The 24,124-nt window shown below is 44.1% G+C and overlaps 1 protein-coding gene across 1 annotated transcript in view; it reads left to right on the forward strand.

The window, feature by feature from the left end:
• Nucleotides 1–24,124, forward strand: part of Tmcc3 (transmembrane and coiled-coil domain family 3) — a 251,773-nt gene that overhangs the window by 151,219 nt on the left and 76,430 nt on the right. The gene's annotated exons all lie outside the window — the stretch shown is intronic.

A 24,124-nucleotide genomic window follows, 5' to 3' on the forward strand; every position in this document is an offset into this window, starting at 1 on the left:
ATTAAAAACAATGACTACAAATAACTTTTTGGCTAATGACTTTTCCTGGAGAGTTTTTAAATGTGTTTTCACAGGATATCCTGCATTAAAGCTAATGATTTTCTGGCCTTCAAGGCATCTTATTCCCCTGTATCCGCTGCAGACTGGAGGATGGTTTTCTGGCCAGATCCAAGTTTCTCAGGCTCTTCCAGGATATAGCTTTTCAAAACAATTTTCCAGAGCCTTTGCAGAAAGCTCTTCTTTGACTTCATGCACAGCTCACTGGCTGCCCTGTATGTGCCTGCCATGGCTGCTGATGGCCAGTGGCTACTAGAGGCCAAGTTATCCTATGTTTCCCTTTTGGTTTTTAAATCTATTTTCACTAGTTAAAAACAAGCTTATTTTCATCCCCATCATCTACCTTATTTCCAGTAGAACATCATAATTCAGCTTCCTAATCCTATAAACTAAGAGTTTCTCTCAAATGGTTTTAAAAATTCATCAGTTTGGCTGGGGCAAGATGGCACACACCCATAATCCCAGCACCCCGGAGGGTGAGGTAGGAAATTTTTGAGTTGAAAGTCGATCTGGTCAATAAAGCAAGATCATACCTTAACATCAAAAAAGAAACTCACTAATCTGTTATTGACTAAGCCAACTAAAAAACATGTAGTCTGCTTTTTGGTGATGGTGGTTTTTTCTTTTTAATTCACTGTTATACCTTGCTTTAAGAAAGGTATGTCGATGTCCTTCCAGGTTATAGGTCAGCACTTATCTAAACAGAAAACCACTAGTTTGAGCATATGTGTAGGCTCCTTACATGTTATCAATTCTTAAATGGGTGGATGTGTGATTAGCATTTCAAAGAGCCTCATGCCTGCCCCCCCCATGCACCCCAAGCATTTTAAGATACTGATGTGGATTTTTAGTATGGAATTGTGTGGGAAACAGTAGTCGCTCAGAGCAAACAGCACAGAGACTGGGTTAAATCCTTGAGTGTGTCTAAAGGTGAACACCTCCGTGCCCTGGTCACCTCAGCCTCATAGGCCTTCCATTTTGTCATTGGAAATAGGAGAGGACTGTGCTGAAACCAAAGGCCCTTATGACCAGGCCATAAGGCTTTAAGCACTGGTTCATTTCCTCTTCCACTGCACTATGCTGAGCTGGAAGCCTCTTACAAATTAGGCTGCAACTTTAAATGTCCTTTTAAATTAGCAGGGACTTAGGAAGTGGATCAGTCATGCCACCCACCTTACCCTCTCCTGGGCCTCTTGAGCCTCTCTGAGGACTTCTGAATCAAAACCCACCCCCACTGCACTGCCTATGAAATGCTAAGAGCTGCTGACATGCTCACTCTCGCTGCGCATTCATAAAGTGAAGAAAGTGTTCTTTTGTTCGTAGAAGATACAGCCAGCTTGGGCAAGAGAGGAAAGTTAGTAGCCCGCATCACCACAAACTTCCACACCAGACAACCAGGGTAGGGTCTCCCACAATGACACTAAGCCCAAGTGTGTGGTCTCCTCAGCTCCTGTCGTACGTGAGGGCTTCTGTCTAGGAACACTCGATCCTCAGGTGGCCTCTGGTGGTGTCCAGCCTGCCTATCTACCAGGTTATCACCACACACAGAAGCAGCTGAAGCCTACAACTGTTACCCAGTGGCTCAGCCAGTCGCCAGGCTAACAATAGTCACAAATACTTATGTAATGCTTCCTGTGTGTGTCTCTATTCTTAAACACCAGGCTGATGAGATTCTGGGTAAACTGCTTCTAAAACATGACACCGTCACTTATTTATTTGTTTGTTTGTTTTACTTTACAGCCTGAGTTGTAGCCCCCTCCCTCTTCTCCTCCCAGTCCCACTCTCCCTCTCTCTTCCCTCTACCTCTTCTCCCCTACTCCTCAGAAAAGAGGAGCCCCCCCCCAACCTACCTGAGCACATCAAGTTCCATCAGGACTGAGCACATCTTCTTCCCCTGTGGCCTGGTAAGGCAGCCCTGCCAGGAGGGAGTAATCAAAAAGCAGGCAACAGAGTCCATATCAGAGACTGCCCCTGCTCCCCTTACTAGGGAACCCATTAGAAGACCGAGCTGCCCATCGGCTACATCTGTGTGCAGGGCCTAGGTCCAGTCCACACATGGTCCTTGGTTGGTGCTTCAGTCTCCATAAGCCCCCTCTGTTGGTCTTCTTATGGAGCTCCTGTCACCTCCAGGTCCTTTTATCCTTCCCGCAACTCTTTCACAAGTCTCCCTGAGATCTGCCCAGTGTTTAGCTGTGAGTCTCAGCATCTGTCTTGATAGCAGAGTATCATTAATAGTGTCAAGGGTTGGCTCTCTCCCATGGAGTGGGTCTCAGGTTGGGTCGGGTATTGGTTGAACATTCCCTCAATCTCTACTCTAATCTTTATCCCTACACATCTCTTAGGCAGGGTAAATTTGGGGTTGAAGTTTTTGTGGGTGGGTTGGTGTTACCCTCTTTCCACTAGGAGTCCTATCTAGTTAGAGGATGGCATCTTCAGTCTCCTTGACCCCTGCTATTCAGGATTCTCAGGTAGAGTCTCCCCCATATCTTCACATTTGCTTAACCATGTTCATAGCAGCTTTATTCATAATAGCCAGAAACTGGAAACAACCAAAATGTCCCTCAACCAAAGAACAGATAAAGAAACTGTGATATGTTTACACAGTGGAATACCACTCAGATATTAAAAACAAAGACATCTTGAAATTTGCAGGTAAATGGGTGGAACTAGAAAAGATCATTCTAAGTGAGGTAACCCAAACCCAAAAAAGACATTCACTCTCTTATAAGTGAATCTTAGCCATATAGGACGAAATAACGGTACTATAATTCACAGACCCAAAGAAGATAAGTAGCCAGGAAGTCCCAAGGGAGGATGCTTAAATCTCATTCAGAAGGGGAAATGGAATAGACAGCGGAAGCAGTTGAAGAGAAGGAACAAGGTAGGAGAGAGAGTGCAGAGAGAAATGAGGGTGATGATCGGACCTGGGGAGAGCAGGGGCAGGGGGCTTGCAGCGAGTTGAGAAACCGTGGGCAGGGGCTTCTCTCACGAGCTGGAGACCTACAGCAGGGTAGACACCCTGTATATTTTAAGCTGAAATAACCCGAGGAACTAGAACGAGAAGCGACGTGAATTTCAGAATGACCTTTCCCCCACCCTTCTTCCTTGAACTGGGTCCTAAGTGGAACATCTTAATTGCAAAAGATGACATTAGACCTGAAAGAATCCAGACAGACAGGCCTTGTGGCATTCCCCTGGGGTTATCTCAGACCCCTTGCCTTTTGTCTTATTTCCACACAACTACCCACATTTCAGCAAGCTACTTTTATAAAGCCACTAAGGTCTGGATTTTTTTTTTCCCACCCTTAGGGAGGCTCTTTGATATTATATACTTTTATTAATGTGCACTGGAGCCAATGCACCCAAAATGGATAAAAAAAAAAAAAAGAAGTTGTTTTCTACCAACACCATTTAGAGAAACTGAGAAGAAACTGAGGCATCCAAAAATTGGCTAACTTGCCCGGGGGCTACCCAGCAGTAGCAGAGCTGGGATTTAAACTTCAAGGAGTTTCCTTAGTTCATGGTGTTGGCCTTAAGTGCTATGCTGCCATTTCTGGAACTTCAGGAAGGAAGGACTGCTCAGATTAGCTGTTTCTAGAGCAGGTTCAGTATCTGCAGCTTTATCTTTCCCAAATTCTATGTTCCGGACCCCTGGGGACAAACTTTATATTGGCGGAAAGGTGACACACATTTATACACCACTAATATTGCTGTTAAGGGTGTGTGGCAGATTTGCACACATTGGCTCAACACATCGACTCCTAGAAGCAGGTTTGTGGCCACCCTCAGCTTCAGACACTGCAGTATATTCTCCCTGACAGCACATGACCCTGACCACAGTCATTTGGAAAAGATGCCTCAGAGTTTGCCAGGAATACCTAGGAGTCTGCTGAGGACCCAGGAATGCCTCTGGGTCCTAGAGTGGACAGCACCACATTACGATACTGGCCTGTCTTAAAGAAAAGCTTTCCAAGCCAACTACAAGAAGGGACACCACTACAACTATTTCATGTTTCATCAACAACTGGAAGAGTAGAGGGAGGCTTCAAAATTATCCCTAGAATAAGTCGTAACAAATAAATATACTATGCCCATTGCTGTGGAATTCAAGGATTGAGCTTAGCATGTACATGGATTTTTAGAGAGAGAAGAGGAGAAGTAAAAGGGTGGTTTTTTTGATGTTGGAAACAAGCCAACATGGATAAAGATTTCTAAGCTGACAGCTACTGGTCACTTTCTTTTTTTCAAAGTGTGATCACAGAACATAACATCAGGATCACCTAATAACCCATGATGCTCTTTGATTTTTCTGTTCCTCTTCCCCACCCCCCCTTTGGCTTTTTGCGACGGGTCTCACTATGTACCTCTGGCTGTCCTGGAACTGACAATGTAGACAAGGAGGCTGCCTTTGAACTCTCGGAGATCCGCCTGCCTCTGCCTGTCTGGTGCTGGGACTAAAGGTGCACACCTCCATCCCCTCCCCACCCCTCCCTTAATCTCATGTGACCAGCCCAACCATCTGTATCTGCTAACGCACGAGTCGTTCCTTCTTTTCACTAAAGTTTGAAAATCGTCACTGGAAATTGGCGAGGATCACAAATGACAGAGGAGCTTTGGCATATGAGCCAAAGGCAGCGCCCGTGAAGACAGCTTCTGTTCTGAGACACTTGGAAACCTCAGAAGCCGCAGTGGCTTTCAGGCTGTGGTCTCTCCTCTTGTGTTTGCATCTGCTCCTTCTCCTGGCAGAGGTCTTAGTGCCTGCTCCAGTTTGCCTCTCTGTTGCTGTGATTAAAAAAGAAAACAACAGCAAAACCAAACCACCGACCACAACCAGTGGGAAGAAAGGGTTTGTTTAGTTTATACTTCCCAATCGGGAAGAGAAGTCAGGGCAGGAACTCAAGGCACCAACCAGGAGGCAGGAGTAGAGCAGCAACTGTGGAAGAGTGCTGTTTACTGGCTTGTTCTCCGTGGATCACTTAACTTGCTCTTCTATAGAACCCAGAACCACCTGCCCAGGGCTCACACCTCCCACAATGGGCTGAGCCTTCCCACATCAAACATTAGTCAAGCAAACACCCCCACAGACCTGTGTGTCACCCCATATGATGGAGGCATTTTCTTCTTTGAGGTTCCGCTTACCCAGATGACCTTAACTGGTGTCAAGTTGACAGGAAAAACAAAACAAAACAAAACAAAACAAAACAAAACAATCCTAACCCCACAGTGCCTATGTTCTCTGTTAGCTCTAAAGAGCAGAATGAAAGCGCTAACTCCTAGGCTTCCCTAGGGAGGTGTGCACATGGAAAGCTTGCTCCTGGGAGCTCTGAGCCATGACTAACCGACAGTAGCAGTCATGCTAACAGAATCACTGAGCAGCAAGAGGTAACTTTCACCCAGTGCTCTTTCTAATGCTCTCTGCTGGCATTGTCCCATTCTGTTCTCCTGGTTACCCTAGGATGCCTGGGTGCTGATAGGATCTCCATTTCACACAAGGAGGCTGAGATACACTGTTACACAACTTGTCCTGGGTCACAGAAGTGGAGTTGAGTTGAAGCTCAGGCCGACCAGGTCTAGTTCACATTATGGCCTCTCTGTCTTAGGCTCTCAGTGAGAATTCCTCCTCCACCAGACTGAAATCAGAAAGTCCCAAAATCATTGGCTGAAGCAAGCCTAAGTTCACCGTGGACCTGGGAAGAGGCCTCAGCGCTTGCCAGCCCCATGAGATCTAGCAGCTGTCTGGAGTCAGGCTTTGCTAGCTCAGGTACCGGCCGCCTAAATTCAGAAACAGAGCTGTCCATATTTTACAGTTCGTTTCATGGGGTTACAGGCCTGGCTTTGTTCTTAGGTCCGTGATGCTCTAAGGGCGAGTTAATTACAGCTCTTGGCCTGACTTGAAAGCCCTTTTGCTGGCTTAAGCGGAGAGAAAGGACATGCCTGGAAGAATGAGCCAGCACGCCCTGTCTGTAAATGCACGGAACCACACCAGTGCACTTTTTGCTTAGATTTGGGCAGCTGAATTGGCCAGTCTGTGAACTAATTTAATAGAACATTAAAGGATATGTGGGCTCACAGAGCAGATGGTATATATACATGCATAACCCTGGTCATTTAAGGCAACACTGCCTGAACCAAATCCATTTCCTATACTCATCTCTTCCTGGCCTCAGTTTTCCTAGCATGGAGGTGTCATGGGGAAGGAGCCAGGTGAGGCTTGCCACAGTAATCCAGTACCATGCTCAGGTTCTGGCACTGAAGCTCACTAAAGCCACCTGGTAGTGTCCTCCCCAACACACACACAATCTCATTTGTGATTCTTCTTTTCCCAGCCTGGGCGACCTGGTGACAAAAATGCACTGGAGTCTCATAGGCCTTACAGTGCTGGGTTGGGGTGACTGGGAAGCCCAGGATCCTAAATCCAGGATAAGGTAGGAGGCAGGAGAAGGAAGAGAACCAGTCTCCTATAGAGAGCTACAAGAGGGTGCCCCAAAGACATATGCCCCGTTACCTGCTTGGAAATAGGTTTGAACTCTGAGAACTCAGAGGTTCTCAGGGCCCAGGACGTTGTGTGGGTGAACCAACCGCCTGATGCATTTTGTCCCTGAGACACTTAATTCATCACCTCCACTTGACTTTTCCCATGTTTGTAACGAACAGCCATTTGCTAAAGGACAAGAACAGGCTGTTTTAAAATTAAAAGGGGTTAAAAAGCCAAGACATAATAGTTCACACTAACTTTGTCTCTCTAGCTAGGAAAGAGAGAGAAGAGCATGGGTCTCCATGCCAAGTGGGAATGTAGGGAACCAGAGCTGGGTGCGTCCATGTGTTTTCTTACCTCAGCAAGGCCCCACGTGGAAAGTGTGTAAAGGAGAGTCTTGAAGCTTGGCTGGCTGTAGGATTAGACTGGTAATGGTGATTTTGCTTTGGCTAGTGAATGCATAGATCAGAAACTCTTGTCAGTCAGGACAAGGGTGTAGAATTAGTTTGATGCCAGATCCAGTGCAAATTGAAAGTGTATCACAATTTGAGTATTTTTCAGGGGGCAGATGTGGCCCCGAGCTTAGGCCTGGATTAACCTGATTCCCAGTAAATCTGCTTCAACTGCGCCAGTTGTAATAATGAAAATTAAATATGTAGGTCTTGTAAGCATATGAGTTCTTTTAAACAAAATCTCACTGTATAATCAAGGCTGTCTGTGAATGCCTGGTCCTGCTTTAAACCATTTCGTGCTGGAATTACAGCTGTATACATATACGAACGAGGCTTTGCATCGTTACGCTAGGGTTGAACTCTTCTTATAATCTCGCATCAATCCCGGAGTGTTTGTGTGGCTATCCAAGTCCTTCCAGGCTACTCATTATATCACAAATGCCCTCTAAAGCCACCTTCTGTCCCAGCAAATACTTGTGCCTTGCGTTCATATAAGCCACTTCCACTTGTTCAGTATCATCTGAACCTTTCCAGAACCAAGACAGACAAGATGACTGTTACCCATAGGGATCCTGACATAAAGACAGGTTAGCCATACAAGCCAACAAAACCAAGCAGCAGCTAAGGCTGTGAGCAGCAGGCTAGGCCACAGGTTCCTGGGAGTGGGCCTCGTTACTACACCACTGTCTGTCTGTTTCGTTTTGAAACACACTTTATAGCCCAGACTGGCCTGAAACTTAATCCTTCTGCCTCAGCCTCCCCAGTACTGGAGTCCCATCTGCCTATAAATTCCTTTTCTAAAGCCTGGATTTCTCAGTTTCACATAAATAGGCCAACTTTTCTTTCTGTCAGGTTGACCCAGTTACACTCCTTTCTGTAGATTTAGCCATCTTCCAGGATGTACAAAGCAAATTGTATACACAGTTGAGGTCTTAAAAGCAAAAGTTCTAGGCAAAAATCCTTATTTCTTTGAAGCGGGGAAACAAAGTGAATGCCTTCTCGATGCCAAATGTTCACCTGAGGCAAACACACTTAAAGGGTTGGTGTTTGAAATTCAGACCATTTTTGTCATCACATAAATAAGACTTTTCTTAGGTCCCTCCCCTCTCCCCTATTTAGACCAGCTCTCCCCAGCTTCTTTCCCTCCCACTTTTTGTTGTCCAGCAGCTGTGGAGAGATTTTACATTTCCTCATTCCCAAGCCCACCCCCTTGTTTTTTTTCAGTCTTCTCCAATCTGTGAGTTTGCAGTATGGTCACCCAGGGTCCCCATGAGAATACCAAGTGGGTGAACAGTTTTTAAAGATTGTTTTCATTTCTTAAAATTACGTGTATGCGTGATGTGGCTATGTGTGGGGGCTACGCACGCGTGAGTGTGGTGCCCGTGGAAGCCAGAACTGCCACATCTTCTGTTGCTGCAGTGACAGGTGGCCAGGAGCTTTATGGCACGGGTGCTAGGAATCAGATTCAGGTCCTATGCAGAAGCCATATTCACACCTCGCCACTGAGTCACCTCTCCAGCCCCATCAACAGTGTTCGGACACACTTCACTCTTACAAAGATTTATTACAATTGGCAGCTCAGGCTCCATGTGGATCTCTGAGTGAGGGGAGCAGGGGTTGCCTCTATCATGAACTCAGTTGACTGCTCTCTGATCACTGGCTCCTGATGATGCAACCTTGCCAGGCCAAAGAGGAAGAGGATCCAGGCAATCCTGATGAGACTTAAGCTATTGGCAGATGTCAATAGTGGAGAACTCCCCCTTTCAGTGTACCAGGGGAAGGGGATAGGGTGAAGAGGGAGAGAGGGTGGGACTGGGGGGAGTTGAGGGAGGGGGCTTCAATCGGGGTATATAATGAATAAATTGTGAAGAAAAAAATAAAATTAAAATTTTAAAAAGATTTAGTACACACCAAGGCCTTGAAAGGTTTCTCTAAATGACTTACAAAGTGGGATAAGCTCCTTCCTCCTGTGATGGTAGGGAGGTCTCAAGGAGATGGTTTGCAAGAGGCAGCGAGCTCAGCGCTGGCTATGGTGGTGTGTAGGGGGAAAGCTGGCCCTACTTTTACAAGCACACTATGCTTTTGGTTCCAGAACACACTTTTTTTTCTCGTATGCTTTATCTCTCCATTTGCTTTCCTATATTGCCATCATGAAATATTTAAACGCAGAGGAGGACGGTGGGAGAGGGGGCTAAAGCAGAACAAAGTCTAATGATATGTAGATGAAAAAGTCACATGAAATCCATTACCTTGTATGTTGACCAAGAAGAATTAATTTTAAAACTGAGTTTAAAAAAAAGAAGAAATATTAAGAAAACATTCATCCTTACAAGTATATTAGCATGCTAGTATATTAGTATATTCATGCCAGAAAATGTTCTTGGCTCTTAGAATATAGAAATAAGCACAGTTAGGATTAGTATGTGGCTTCATTTGTGGATGTCAAGTTTTAATAATTACTGTATAGACATGTCAGGTGATATATGCACAGCACGCCCCTTCCCTGGAGGGGACTTCTTCCAGCACGCTTACTGGTTGCCGGACACCACAAACAGTGCTGGTTTCTATGTGTGTTCTGGCTTTGCCTATACATACGAACCTATGGGAGTTTATAAATTTGGGGCAGTAAGAGATTAATAATAATTATAGTAATCAAATCATAGCAAAACACTGTGGTAAAATTACCAGCATAATTACTCTTTTACTTCGGGAGCATTATTAAATAAACTAAGGATTATTTGATAAAACCATAGGCTATGGTTGAGACGACTACTGAGTGACTAGCAGGCAAGTTTATAGAGGGAGTGGATGCAACGAACGGGGATACGGTTTGTGTATTTGGCGGACAGGGCGGAACAGTGAACAGATTTTAATCACATTAAGAGTGGCACAGCACAGAGACTGAGACACCAACTGAAGGGCATGCCTGGACTGGGCTACACTCCCTGCACATACATAGCAGATGTGCAGCTTGGTCTTGATGTGGACCCCCAACAGCTGGAGCGGGGGTGAAGAGGGGATGCTCTCTGACTCTGGTGCCTCCCTTTTGATCTTGTTTCCGCTAACTGGGCTGCCTTGTCTGGCCTTGGTGGGAAAGGATGCATGTAGTTTTACAGCTACTTAATGTGCCAGGGTGGATTGGTACCCAGAGGGGACCTCCCTGTCCTCTGAGAAGAAGGAAAGGGGAGAAGGGGAGGGGAGGGATGTGCAAAGGAGGTGCTGGGAGGAAGGGGGCTATAATCAGGATGTAAAGTGAATAAATAAATAAATTTTAAAAGATTAGTCTACAAAGCAAAAAATAACATAAAATAAAAAATAAAAGAGTGGCACATAATTTAAAGCCTACAAATTATCCGTCTTGGAATCTTTCATTAAATATATTTGGCTATGATTAACCGTGGGTAACTGGGACTGCTGAAAGTGAAACCATAGGCAAGTGGTGTCTGCCATAGATGGTATAACATACACCATAACATTTTAATGTGTATTTCCATAATTAGTATATTTATATTATATATTCTATAAAAACATTTGTAATAATATATAACCCTGTGACAAAATACATACTATTCAAGGTGTTACTAGATTTTAGAAATCGGGAGTAAGAGGGATAGATGAGGGCTGCAGAAGATGACCAGAGAAAGCCTCACCAGTTTGCTGTGACATTTAAAGAGCAGAGGAACGGAGGTAGTAACACATGTGGTCACCTAGAAGCTGACCACTCCAGACAAGGACCTTAAGGAATGGGAGCCCTGACCCCTTCTCCGCATGTGTCCCACTTCTCCTCTTGTTCCTTGCTTGTCACAGTGGTGTCTTGGAATAGCCTCTATGTTTCTGCGGCTCCCCGAATAATCCCCCTGTCGTTGCATCTCTCCTGACCACCAGCCTTACTTCTCTGTCTACTTCACACCACATCTGCATGCATATTGATGTGGACATGCATCCAAGCTTCTCCACACCCCTGTGGACCCTCTGTGCTCCCCTTTCAGTAGACACCAAACCAGTCTCTTTTAATACCTCCTATCCATGGGGTCCCCAGTTGTCCCTGTGCTCAGCATGTTGTAGGTGCCTCCTGCAACCCTCTGCCTGAGCCGGTATCACTTCCTCCCTAGCACAGAGTTAGTTCCTGCCCGTGCAGCGCGCACTCTGCCCTCTCTGACCTCCCTGCTGCAGCTTGATTTTCCAATTGTCTTCTGCACAAAGGATAGCTGTGTGGGACTAGAGGAAAGAAAGTCTAAAGATGTGCTTTGCTCACCGCCAGGAAGCCTTGTCTGTTGGTAAAGGGTGGGGGCACTTGAGAGCATCTAAATCATGTGCTTTTGGATTACAGAACTGGAGTGTAGAAATACCCAAAGACAGCTGGCATCCTGCCAGCATTTACAGCCAGCACTAGTTCCCAGAATAAAGAATACCCCTCCCTCCCACAAGGCAAATCCCAGCATCCCTCAGTCACAGAAAGCCTGCTTCTGTCTGGTTCGGGGATAGTAGTTTTTTGTGGACATCCTGCTATTCTGAGCACCACAGATTACTATACGTAAACCACAGATTACTCTACATAAAGGAGCTTCATCAGTTGTAAAGGAAGAGTAGTTAGTGGGTGTAGAACACAGGTAAGCCCGATCCTTTATTTCTTTCTATAAGAGAGAAAACTAATAGGTTATCTAATTCTACCCTGTGTGCAGCCAGAGTGATCTAAGACAACTATAATTAATGATGTCATTCTGACATAGGAGCCTTTGCTTAGAGACTCTCAATGCCTTCTGGTGGCCTGGGTGATTTCACACTCTTACAGGTACCCTCACTTGGCCTGGCTGCTGTGTTCTCTGGCATGCTCTTTCTCTTAGCCTCGTCCCTCACTCTTTCCAGCTACACTAGGCTTATTTAGACTTCTCAAACATGTGCCCCTCATACCTTGTATGCTTCTCTGACTCTTCCACACTTCCTTATAAACTATGTCTCATTATTACATGGCTCGGTGTGTTTTGCTGCTATAACAAAATGCCTGATGCTAAGTATATAACAAAAAGAACATTGGGTCTGGAGAGTTGGCTAAGCAGTTGAAAGCCCTTGCTGCTCTTACAGAGAACCAGATACCCACATGGAAGCTTGCAACTGTCTATAATGCCAGTCCCAGGGTATCTGATGCCCCATTATGGCCCTCATGGGTACCGGGTACACATGTGGCGCACACATGTACATTTAAGCAAAACATACATTCAAAATAAAATAAGCTAAGAAAACTTTTAAAAGGAAAGAAACTTATGGGCGTTGTGAGATTGGTGGGTGGCTAGCTAGAAAGTCTAAACCACATAGCACCTTCATCTGGCAGGGGCTGCTGGGTGATGTCAAAACCTGGCAGGTGGCGTCACACGGGGAGAGAAGAATTAGCACGCCGGCAGAGTTTGGCTCTTCTGTTTATAACAACCTGATCTCCCGGGAATTAACCTCGACCTAGAGACCAACAGTGATCCCTTTACAGGAGTGGTCACCTTAGTCACCTTAGTCACCTTAGTCACCTCCTCCTAGGCTTGTTCCATCATCATAACCTTTTGATACTCCCAGCCTGGAGGCCAATCTTCCAGCACGTGAGCCTTCAGGAGACTGCTCATACCTAGACCACAGCACTGGGGAGTCCCGAAACCTGGTTAGCTCTCCCTCTCTCATGCCCAGCTCACACTCCTTATTTCCTCCCCCAGCTCAATGCACACCACGCTTGTTTGGTGGGTGGCACCAGCCAGCGCTGGTCAGCCAGCTTCGATGATGGTCTCATTCAGCTGCTGTCTGACTTCAGCCAGACGCGGGAAGCCCTCGCTCAGCAGCATTTGACCACGGAGTTTGGGTTTTGATGTAAATATGCAGGGGTTTCATAAATGCTTACCACATGAAGGTTGTAACTTCTGTCCTCATTGGTTGAGTTTTATGATAAGCAGGGAAACACAGAGCAGTTGTCTGACCTGGACCACTGGAAAAATATGAGGCTTCTAAAAAGAGTGGTGAGAGAACAGGATGGGAGAGAGTACATGATCTTGTGACCATATGTTGGCCTTGGCTGTGGCCTTCATCTTCCCTGGTTGTGTTCGGTAACATAAGCCATTAGGAATATCGCTAAGAGTTTCTTATAGCACAGCCATGTATACTGAGCTCCTGCTGAATCAGGGCCATGAAGACGGCATGGTTGGAAACCTGCAAATCTAAAATTCATCCCCCCGACCCGAGTTGTCACCTGAAGCTGCAGAGATAGTCTGTGGAGTTGGTTGAGGTGATTCCAGGATATTCTGTGCCTTGTGTAATAATGTCTACGGAAGGAGGGACGGGTTTGCAGTTTCCACTGGGGTAGCGTATGCTCAGCCTTGCCAAGTTTTTTCCTTTGGGATGTGTGGCTCTTTTGCTTCAGGAAATGCATGTTTCTTCCTGGATATGGCAGGGATCGTCTATGATGCTGAAGGAAGTGTGTTTGACTTACTGAGTATACCCTTGGCACCTGAGAGAGGTTATCTGAGATCACAAAAGAATAATAAGAGGCTCTGCCAGCTTCTAGATTGCTAGTCTATAGCAAGGTTTTTGTGCCTGACTTTTGTGTTCTCTTAAAAGAAGAAAAAGGAAAAGAAAAAAGAAAAATAAAAGCAATATCACTGCCTAATTATGGACATAATGACATAAAAACAAAAGAAGCTTTTTGCTTTTCCAGTTTCCATTCTGGTCCGGTGACCCAAGTCTGACTTAGATTTTCTCGTGTGATTCAAAAGAAAATTGAGTATTATTAAGGGAAAACAGCCTCAATCTTAGACTCTGAAATTGTTCATTAAATGTGAGCAAAGCACAGAAACTCCTGATGAGTGTTGCCTGCTGCCTTTTGAAAACTATTTTTGTGCATTCTGCTGGCTGCTTGAACTAGCAGTGATACTGGCCCTTTAAGATACTTATATCAGTGGTAATAGGTCAGATTCTTGCCCAATACCCCATGCAATTCAGACTTACCAGATGGGGGCTTGAGGATGACCTTTGTGTTCACATCACTTTGAGTCAGTGTATTTGAACTATTAGGTCTCATTAGCTCTGTGGTCCACTATCTTTAATAGTTGTAGATAAGTAAGTTTCCCAACCGTCACAGACAAACTGTATCCTCTGCCTGCCAAGAAAAACAGTTTCTAATTAGTAGGGCCACAGAAATCAGGAACCAGTGCTCAGTTTGATGAAATGCTTCTCAACCAAGTTGCCAAGATCCAGGAAAGGGCGACAAGATTCTAAGAAACTCGGTGTGCTTGACGTGTTTTTAACGTGTATCCTGTACTTCTTATATGCATTCCTGCTTTTACCCGGGGAGTGTTACACAATAAAATGGCTTGCTTTTTTAATGTCAGATGGTCTTGACTTTGAATCCATTACTAGTTCTTCTACCTTTTTGTGTCTCCATGAGCATTAGAGTGGGAGTTATGTAAGCTGTACTCAGGACATTTTGTTGTTGTTGTTCAGGTAAGGTAGATGCTATGTTTTCACTTAAATAATTGCATTCAAGATGAAAAAGCCAGAAGTTCATGGAATTCTCATCACCTGTCAGGTTAGGCAGCCAGGATTTCATTTGCTCATACCCAATTACATATTCATTCATACTTTCTTAATTAAATGTCAGTCTTGCCACCAAAACAGAAACCAGAAACAGCTCAGTTTAAATAATAGCAAATAAAAGCAAGGGTTTTCAAGAAGCTACTTAATCCAGCGTTATGTAATGTTATTATAAACATCACTTTTGAATGTAATAATATAAATTAGTTCTATTTACTTTCTTAGAAAGTGCAGGGGAATGGAAAAGGTTGACTGTGGTATCCGGTAGATTCTAGTCTAAATCAGCCGCTGAGTGAAAAGGGGCAGGTTCTGGTGATGGACTGATAGTTCATCAGCTAAGAGCACTTGTTGGTCTTGCAGAGGATACGGGTTCATTTCCCACCACCCATATGGTCAGTCAAAGCCATCCATCACTCCAGTTGTAGGGGATTCCATGCCTTCTTATGACCTTCATGGACACCAAGCATTCACAGGGTACACATACATACATGTAGGCAAAACACTCACACATACAATAAAATGAACAAATCTAATTTTAAAAAAATGTTTAGGAGGCAGAGGCAGAGGCAGGCAGATCTCTGTGAACTTGAGGCCAGTGTGGTCTACAAAGAGAGTTCTAGGACAGCCAGAGCTGTACACAGAGAAACCCTGTCTCAGGGAAAAAAAAAAAAAAAAAAGTTTAAATGGGCAAGATTGATGACCTTGCCCAGTCTCCACTTGGGGAAAACAAGAAGGCTTGGCGCAAGGTTGTGTTTGTGACAGCACACAGTCTAGCCTGTCTACCTAGTAATGTCCACAAAACCAGCATTGTCTCCTCTCTCTTATCCCCCCCTCCTCCCCCAAGTTCTGCTGCTTGGTAGCATATCATTTTGCATGTCTGGCCCTCAGCTTCTCCATGTTGAAAAAAAAAAAAAGTCATGCTGTCCACATCATTCATTCTAAAAAGTTCTATGATTCTATGCTTCAAAGAAGTATAAGTAAGTAAATAGGGGAGTGGAAAGATGGCTCAGCCATTAAGACAGCTTCCTGCTCTTCCAGAGGACCCCAGTTTGGTTGCTAGCATCCACACGAGGTAGCTCACAGCTGCCTGTAACTCCAGGCAGAATCTCTGGGGCAGCCAACACTTTGTTCTGGCCTCCTTAGGCCCTGGCACACAGGTGGCATTCACTTACACACACACAAATAAAATAAATAAAAGTAAATATTAGAAAAAAAAAGATATAAAATAAATAAATTATTCCAACTTGGATAAGGCTATTAGCAGCAAAGTTATAATTGTATTTGGTATGTAAATTTACAACATGCACCAACCATAAGCTGGGCCTGTTCTTCATGCTCTCAATAAATTATTCCGAGAACAAGTTAATTAGAAAATCCAGAAAGCATTACGATTTCTTGCATTTGTCTTAAAAGAGCAATAAAATCCAGTATCCTGCGGTTTTGAAGTGAGTACATGGAAGGATGTAAATATTTATCGGGATAAGAGTGGAGCAGAGAGACACTCTGCTTTGTCTGCTCGTGGGCGGTCACGTATCTATGGATCATTGTTTGCACGAAGCCTATAATAATCCCATCTGTTGGAAATGCATTTTTGGAGGTGCTTTGAAACTGCTATAAACTACCTACGAATTGGCAGGAAAGCAATCCTGGAGAGAGACAGGACTCTGAGACAGGCCGAGAAATTCAATATAAATCAATATGTAATTATAAAATTCCATCTCTGGCCACAGCTCCTTAAATATATTTATGTAGGCACGATACAGACGCATAACACCAGAGTCTCGGATTGTTAGTCCTTTGCTAACCTGCGATTTGAATCTTGGGAGAGGAGTGGGGGACGGCACCATTTTCAGGACAGTTTGAAAATTCTATGGGGAGAGTGAGAATGTTGCTGGCCTGGCAGTTGCTGCACAGTTTCCTGTGGTTCTGCACTGTGATTATCGCCCAAACCCCATCAGGGTGATTATTTTTCTCTTGCAAAAAAACCAAAAAAACAAAAATCTGATAAAAATTTGCTATTTCATTTTCTTCCCTCTTTGAAGCCAGCATGCTGTTCTGCCTCTCCTCCACAGCAGTGTTCATTTTCTTCTCAGTTGAGAGGAGAAGGATCTTCCCTGACCACACTTCATCCTTTAGCAATCCCCTACGTCTCATACTCTCTCTTCCCATCCATTCTTCGAGAGTGTTTAATGCAGAGGGAGGGCGCAGTGAGAACTGAGGCTCATAACCAGGGCTTCAGTCGGAGCTGTCAGAGATAGTTAATGGATCATTACCTCTCCAGCTATCTCTTTTGGGTGAGATTCTTTATGTAACTGTCTTTATGTAAAATTAGATGAAGAGGTTGGGGGGGAGGCCTAATCAAAACCAACCATTTTCAACTTGAGAAATAAGGGCTTTATTTCCCCGGGCTGTGGAGTGTCTTGTAGGTTTGGGGCCCCTTCCCTTCACCTCCCAGCTGGCACTGCTTCTTATCTCAGTGTGGCTAGTTACCTATACCCCAAATGAGTCATCACAAAAGCGCTGTCACTCACTGAGTTGTGTCACCCTAATATTCCCACATGGAAAGCCTAGCCCACATACCTTAAACATCACTGCGTTTGGGGCTAGGGTCCCCGAAGGGGTAATTCAGTGAAAATAAGTCAGTTAATCTAATCATGTCTGAGTCTTCTATGACTGCTGCTTGTCTAAAGAGCAGGAATCAGACAGTGAGATTCACCATGGTGTTTGCTCGTGTGGAGGGAGAGCCATGTAAGGACAAGACAGTTTTAAGCGCCTGCTGGGCTGGGCCCATGCTGATAGCTACCCACAGCAGTGTGGTGGAGGCCTGTGTCATGAGACCACCACAGGACCAGCCAGGAGATCATGGGGAAGGATCTCAAAGAAAACAGGGCGAAGCCACACCCACACAGAAAGGGAATTTACAGAGGTGTGACTTGAAGCATGTGTGATTACATGTTTCTGATTGTTGCCTAACAAAAGGAGAAATGTCACCATAGGCATGGTATGCAGAAAAGTATCACCCCGGAAGACATTCAGAGACCGCTGTCGCCATGCTGGGGGTGCTCAGTGCCCTGAGTGGCTGACACTGAGTTATGCTAAAGATTGGGGTGAGTGGAGATAGTGCTGAGCTCAGCTCGCTGAACCCAGATGCCTGCCTAGAGAGGGGCTTTGCAAAGCACTCGGACTCAGACAAGGAACCGTTTCAGCTTCTTGCACAAGCTATGAGCTTTTCAGAACTTATTCAAACGATGCCTATACACTTGGGTCTACAAACCATGAGTTTCTGTTTCATTTTATTTCTGTTGACTTAGTCCTATTTACATCTATTATGGGGTAGGAGTAAAGGCTATTAATATAACAGCCACTCGTTATATAATCCAGTTGGAATTACAGTGGATTCCCAATAATAGAAAGCTGGGTGTGGACCGCTCAGAGATGAAAAAGTTTTATCTTGGATTTTGATTTTATCTTTCGTGGTCTGCTGGTTTACAGTTTTCCTCATGAATTACCAGATGTTCCCTCCCCCACTGATTGTCCTGTGCTTCCAGATTGGCCTGGGGGAGGGGGCCCTCTGAGCTCGCTCTTCATTGGTCGGCATCCCTGTTACCAGTCACGTGAACATCATTCCTGTCTCTGATGGTGCCTCCAGCCATCTAATAAGGACCGTGCCAGCTCCTAGCCATCCTGCTTTCCCCTCTGGCTTGTTTTTTTCTTCCACTGAAGTTTCAAATGAGCTTGTCAGCTTTTCAAGAAAGCCTTTTTGACAGAGTTCTGTTTTATCTATTGACCGATTTAGGGAAAACTGTCATCTGTTTTATGATGCTTCTTTCCTTCCCTGGGCACAGATTACCTCAATATTAGTTTTAGGCTTTCTTTTATATATAAAAAAAAATAAATGTTTAAAACACATCAGTATACACAGTATTCAAATCCTCAAACATTTAGAGAAGGATTTCCATCGAAAAATGTGTGCTGGCAATGAAGGGATTTTTAAAGTCTGTGAGTCCTCTACCTTAAAAAGAAAAAAAAAAAGGTAATCTAGCAGAAGGAAATGTGGTAGATATGTACACTGTTTAATATGAACTAGGCCACAGCAAATAGTTTTATATGTACTGTGCTTGCTGGGAAGTGTTTCTGTTGCTGTAATAAAATACCCAACAGAAGGAACTCAAGGGAAGAAAGGTTTTGTTGAACTCACAGTTCTAGCTTATAGTCCATGATAACAGGAAGGTGAGAGGGACAGGAGCTCCCACCCACAGTCAAGCAATGAATGCGTGCAAACCAGTGCTCCGCCCACTCTCTCTACACTTGCATAGTCTGCGGTCCCTTAACAGGGCATAGTGCCACCCACAGTGGGCGGAGCTTCTCACCTCCTTTAATGTAATCAAATGATCTCCCAGATAATCCCTGTCTCCCAGGTGATTATCACTAACCATCACAAGAAGGGATATTCATTTTGGCATGAATCACTTGATTTATACTAGCTTTTAATATGCTTATGACACTGCTGTGTTTCTTTCATTTTTTATATGAGGTATAGAGAATACTAGTCAGTTGTGTTTTCATATTTAGGTAGGTAAATGAGAATGGAGTTTGCTGTTTATATTGTTATGTAGTCCTATAAAAATTACATTATCCCAGATGAAAAATCCAAAATGTTCCAAAATCTATAACTTCTTGAATACTATATGACACTTTAAGTAGAGAATTCTACACCTGGCCTTCCATGCTTGAGCTCAGTCCAACTGTAGATATATTAAAAACATTGTTCAAAATCAACCTTCAAGCTGTGTGGTGAATTTCACAGTTAGACTTGAAAGGTATCTCATTATGCTTGTGCAAACATTAAAAAAAAACAAAAACCCACAGTGTAAAGTCTTCTGGTTGTGTGCATTTAGGATAAAGAATATTTAACCCATGTTTAATGATATTTTACATTCTCTTTTGGTGCTTCAGACCTTCAGGATATACACTAATTAAAGTTTAACCTCAGCCCTCATTCACAGCAGGCACATCTCACATACTCTCTGGCTTCACGGGCCTGATAGACCCTACTGGGCATCGAAGCTTTGGACAAAAATCAGTTATGTAATTAATTTTGAATTCTAAATGACAGAAGTATTTTAACACAGTACTTTGAGTAAGTGTTCCTAAACTTAGATTTGATGAATTACATGAATTCTGCTTGGTAATCTGTATTTTAAGCAGCTGTGTCTAGAACAGTCTGATTCTTTCGGATTGCACAGAGTGTGATGTCATTTACAAACAGACCAAATGGGAGCAGTGAGGAATGGTAAAGCCATACCTTGCCAGAGCATATCTGGAAAATAGTTCTGTAATCTTGAGTGTTAACAGGCTTCAGGGGAATTCGTCGATGTCTGCTTCTTTGTGGGATGCAGAAATTCAAAGTTGAGCTGTATAAACTGAGCAGCAACTTCTTGGATCTTTCATTTATCTTTTTCCTTTTATTACCTCCAAGGGTCATTTTTGGGAATTCAAAGGAATATGGTTGTTGCTTTGAACTCTAGCTACATTCCACATCTCTGACCATTTCTAACAATTCCTTCCTTAGATGTGGTGTGTGCACACCTATGATCCAGTGTGTTTGCCTACAAAGTACCCCAGACCTTGTGTGTGATTTAGCATTTCTCTCCATTTGTGAAAGACATTGGTGTTACTGGGGAAGAGGGGAGGACAGTGGGCTGTCAGAATTAACTGGAAGGGCATGAGCCACAGCTGATCCATGAAGAAGCAACAAGAAATAACAGAGCCGCTGAATACCCTTCAAAACTGGCAGAGAGGCAGTGAAACTAGAAAGGCTAAACCAAAAATCTAAAAGTGCTTAGAAACAGTAGAAAAGGCATGAAGGAAGCCTATAGATGAAAGCCGAAGTCAAAATAATGTCATGTTGACTGACTTAAAGCCATATTCAGATCCCCCCCCCCCAAAGAAAATCAGAAAGGCAAAAGTTTACCATATTGAAATATCCCTCGGGGTTTTATGATTAGTGTGTATTCATTAAACACCTCAGGAGAAACATGAAAAAGTGGGAAGGGGCAGAGACAAGTGCCGATCAAGCAGATTTAATGACCCCTGGGGTGGCCTGTCACAGTGTTGTTTCCAGATTCCCTGAGCTCTTTCATTCACTCTAGCATAGACTTGATCTCCTACGGGAAATCTGAGGCTTGTAAAGGTGAAATAGGTCATCTAAGATAAATACCTTATCCCTAGAGAAGTGAGCATTGGAGTCATTACTGACTTGCAATTTGCATACTACTTTCGTTGTCCTCAGCTGGACACCTTCGGTCGAATTCGCTCAGAGACCTGGGAAAATAATAGCATTTACCTATGTCACAGGCTGTGGCGCTGTGAACATCCCTGGGTATGCATCCTATGGGTGTATGCCCTAGGATGACACCAGGAAGTGAAGCTGCCTGGTGTGAGAATCCATAGTGCTCTGGTCGTCACCAGCGCTGACGGCCCTGATACTGTTCAGGTTTTATCAGTCTGGCAGGGCTATCCTGACTTGTCATTACAGAGTCGATAATATCACATCCTTCCTAAGTATAATCTGCACTGACGTTATATAAGCATTCCTTATTTCTCCATAAATGAGAAATTTTGGAATCACCCCAACCTTTCAGAATGATAAGAATCAATGGATGAAGTTGGATGTATTTTTTTCTGTGTTGTCTTATCCTGGGACATGTTCCCAGGGTTGGAATCAGTTGATAGAAGTGTACAGGGAAAAGAAACCTTTTATACGTGGGAGCTGTGGCTTGTGATGGGAAGAGACAGAAGAGTGTGGGAAAGGGGAAGTTTGCCTTCTTTGCTTCTGTCGGTCTGTAGGCTCTGCGTGGACAGAGGTGAAGGGTCAGACAGAGGCCAGGGTCCAGATCCAGGGGCTCCTGTTTTCAGGAGATGAAGTACAGCGTTGGCATGAACCCTCCTCCATTAGGAGACGTGCTGTGGCTGCAGCATAAATCCTTGAGCTCTCACAGGGAGGAGTGAATGATGGCGCATGAAGATAGCATTGGGTTTAGTTTTGTCTCCCATGGGCGTTGCTGAGCCCTTATTTTCCTAAGTGATTTACATGTATCATTCCATCTTCACCAGCAGCCTGAGAAGGGAGGGTTGTCACCTTCAGCTTACAAGTACCTGGACCAAAGCTTTATAGTTACTAAATAGCAACAGCAAGACTGTGATCCTGACTGTTTATTTCCAGTAGCCAACTCCGCCTCCTGGAAAGATCAGTCTATACAGATGCTTAAATTATATAAGGAACAGATACTGTTCAGGGAATTCAGGGAAGTCAGAGATGAGCAAGGGTGGAGGTGGACAGGGCTCCACAGGCTTAGGCCATTCAAAACATCTTTTCACATTTCTTTAGTGGTTTTATTTCCTGCCATCCTTATTTTACAACACGAGATCACAAAGCACAAAGTGAGATCCCTGGCTCTGTGTTCCTGGCACACAGTTAATGTGTCCTTCAGATTCCGTTTAGGATTTATAAAAAGGCTTCTCCTAGGTAGAGAATGTAGTTAGGCAGCTAGTACCTGAGAGCTGCTTTCTAAACTGTGGCTGTGTGGGAAGCCAGCATCAGGGCCACCGATACACACTTAACTGAATGGAACATTCTGTGCCTGGTGCAAAGAAAAGCATTTTTAATATGTTTTTGTAACATTGTCATGAACTTCTAGGAAAGTACAACAGGAGATAGCCAAGAGCCAGACACTATAACCAGACAGCTGAACTCTGTGCTTCTAAATGTCAGGGTTAAGAAGTAAGAGGTAGGAGTACTCACTTTGTAATGTGTGTGTGTGTGTGTGTGTGTGTGTGTGTGTGTGTGTGTGTGTGTATGTGATATAAAACAAAAGTTCAGACCAAGGTCAGAGCCCCAAAGCAGTGATGTACCAAGAGATTATGGAATTGTCTCTTCAGCCTTGTAATGTGAAATCTTACTAAAATACATGATTTGTAAGGTCCTTGAATCAAATCTATGAAGTTTAATATATGTTTACATCCAAATCAGGTCTTTCAATTGTTAATATGGCTAAAACTGTATAGGGTTTTACATGAAGAGGGCAATAAATGAAGAGCATGTACATGTAGACACCAACTCCAGAAAAGCCCCCGTATATCAAAGGCTCCTCCTTGCTATGTTGTTCTCCTTCCCCACATGTGGAGTTTTTCCAGGGCCAGAGGGACATCAGGTTCAGATGCAGCTGTAAGGAATGATATTAAAAAGATCACAGGTACCCTTGACCTACCTTGCCCCCCCCCCATATAATATCTTGTAAAACTTTAGTATGAATAAAACACCATGTAACATTCAGTGTAATCCTCCATTCGGTGTAATCCTCTATTTATTCAGGTTTTCCTCATTTTACTTGCACAGTAATACTCTCCTTACAATGGAATTGTATCCTCCTCAACCTAATGGCAAGTAGAAAATATGTGAAGTCAGAACTGTGCTTACTCTCAAACATTGCAGTGTATTGTAAGCTGTGGTTATGATATGATGGTGCGGCTGGCATGGGAGGGTGGCTCTCTGCCTCTGCCCAGCATAGCAAGAGAGTGCTGAGCTGCAGACTGCTAGCCCAGGAAAAGATTAGAGACCCAAGGCACCCAGCATCCCACAAGATGGCTCAGTGGATAAACGCACTTGCTGCCAAGTGTGGCGACCCGTGTTTGATCCCCAGAATCCACATGCCCTCCACACACACATTTACGGCATGCTTCCGCCACACAGAGTGAATAAATGGGTATTTCTACTGAGTGCACCTTGCTTTCGTGTCTTCGTAGTGGAAAAGGCTTAAGTTGAGCCATCGTAAACTGACACCATCTGCACACATCACTACGTGTGCAACTTAGGTCTCAGTTGTTTAATTACCTGCATCATTCTATGCCCCACACTCCTAAGATTCAGGATGGTTCCATCACTACGGGAGCCATGGTGTGGCTCTTCAGTAACTATGCCCATCACCCGCCCACAACCATCCTCTCAGGTCTCAGCCACTGGCAACTGCTCATCATCATACCCATAATTTTACCACTTCAAAGATGCTGCATAAAAGAACCCATGGTGTACAGAACCTTTGGGGATTGGCATTTTTTTTCACGGCACATTTTCTTAGAGACTCATCCACACTGTTGTACAGGAGTAATTTGCTCTCTCCTGTGTTGTTGCATGTATGTGTTCCATGACATGGCTGTTTTATTCACCTGTTCGGACACCTGGGCTTGCTTCTGGTTTTTGTTATCAACAAACCTGCCGTGAACATTTGTGGATCGATATCTGTATAAGCATGTTTTATTTCTCTGGGAGAAATGCCCAGGAGTGCAATTTCTGGGTCAGATGGTTTTGCATATTTTAGTTTAATAAAACCTGTCAAACTGCTGGGGCTGGTAGTATAAACCTGTAAGGAATCCTACTAATGATTCTGAGGAAAGGAGGCTTGTAAGTGGAGGATCATAAGTTCAAGGTCAGCCTGGGCAATTTGCTTGTCTCAAAAACCAGTTTAGAAAGAGGGCTAGACACATACCTCAATGGTAGAACAGTTTCCTAGCAAGTGTG

The sequence above is a fragment of the Psammomys obesus genome, unplaced genomic scaffold (assembly GCF_907164565.1).
Source record: "Psammomys obesus unplaced genomic scaffold, mPsaObe1.curated_primary_1811, whole genome shotgun sequence".
NCBI classification, from domain to species: domain Eukaryota; kingdom Metazoa; phylum Chordata; class Mammalia; order Rodentia; family Muridae; genus Psammomys; species Psammomys obesus.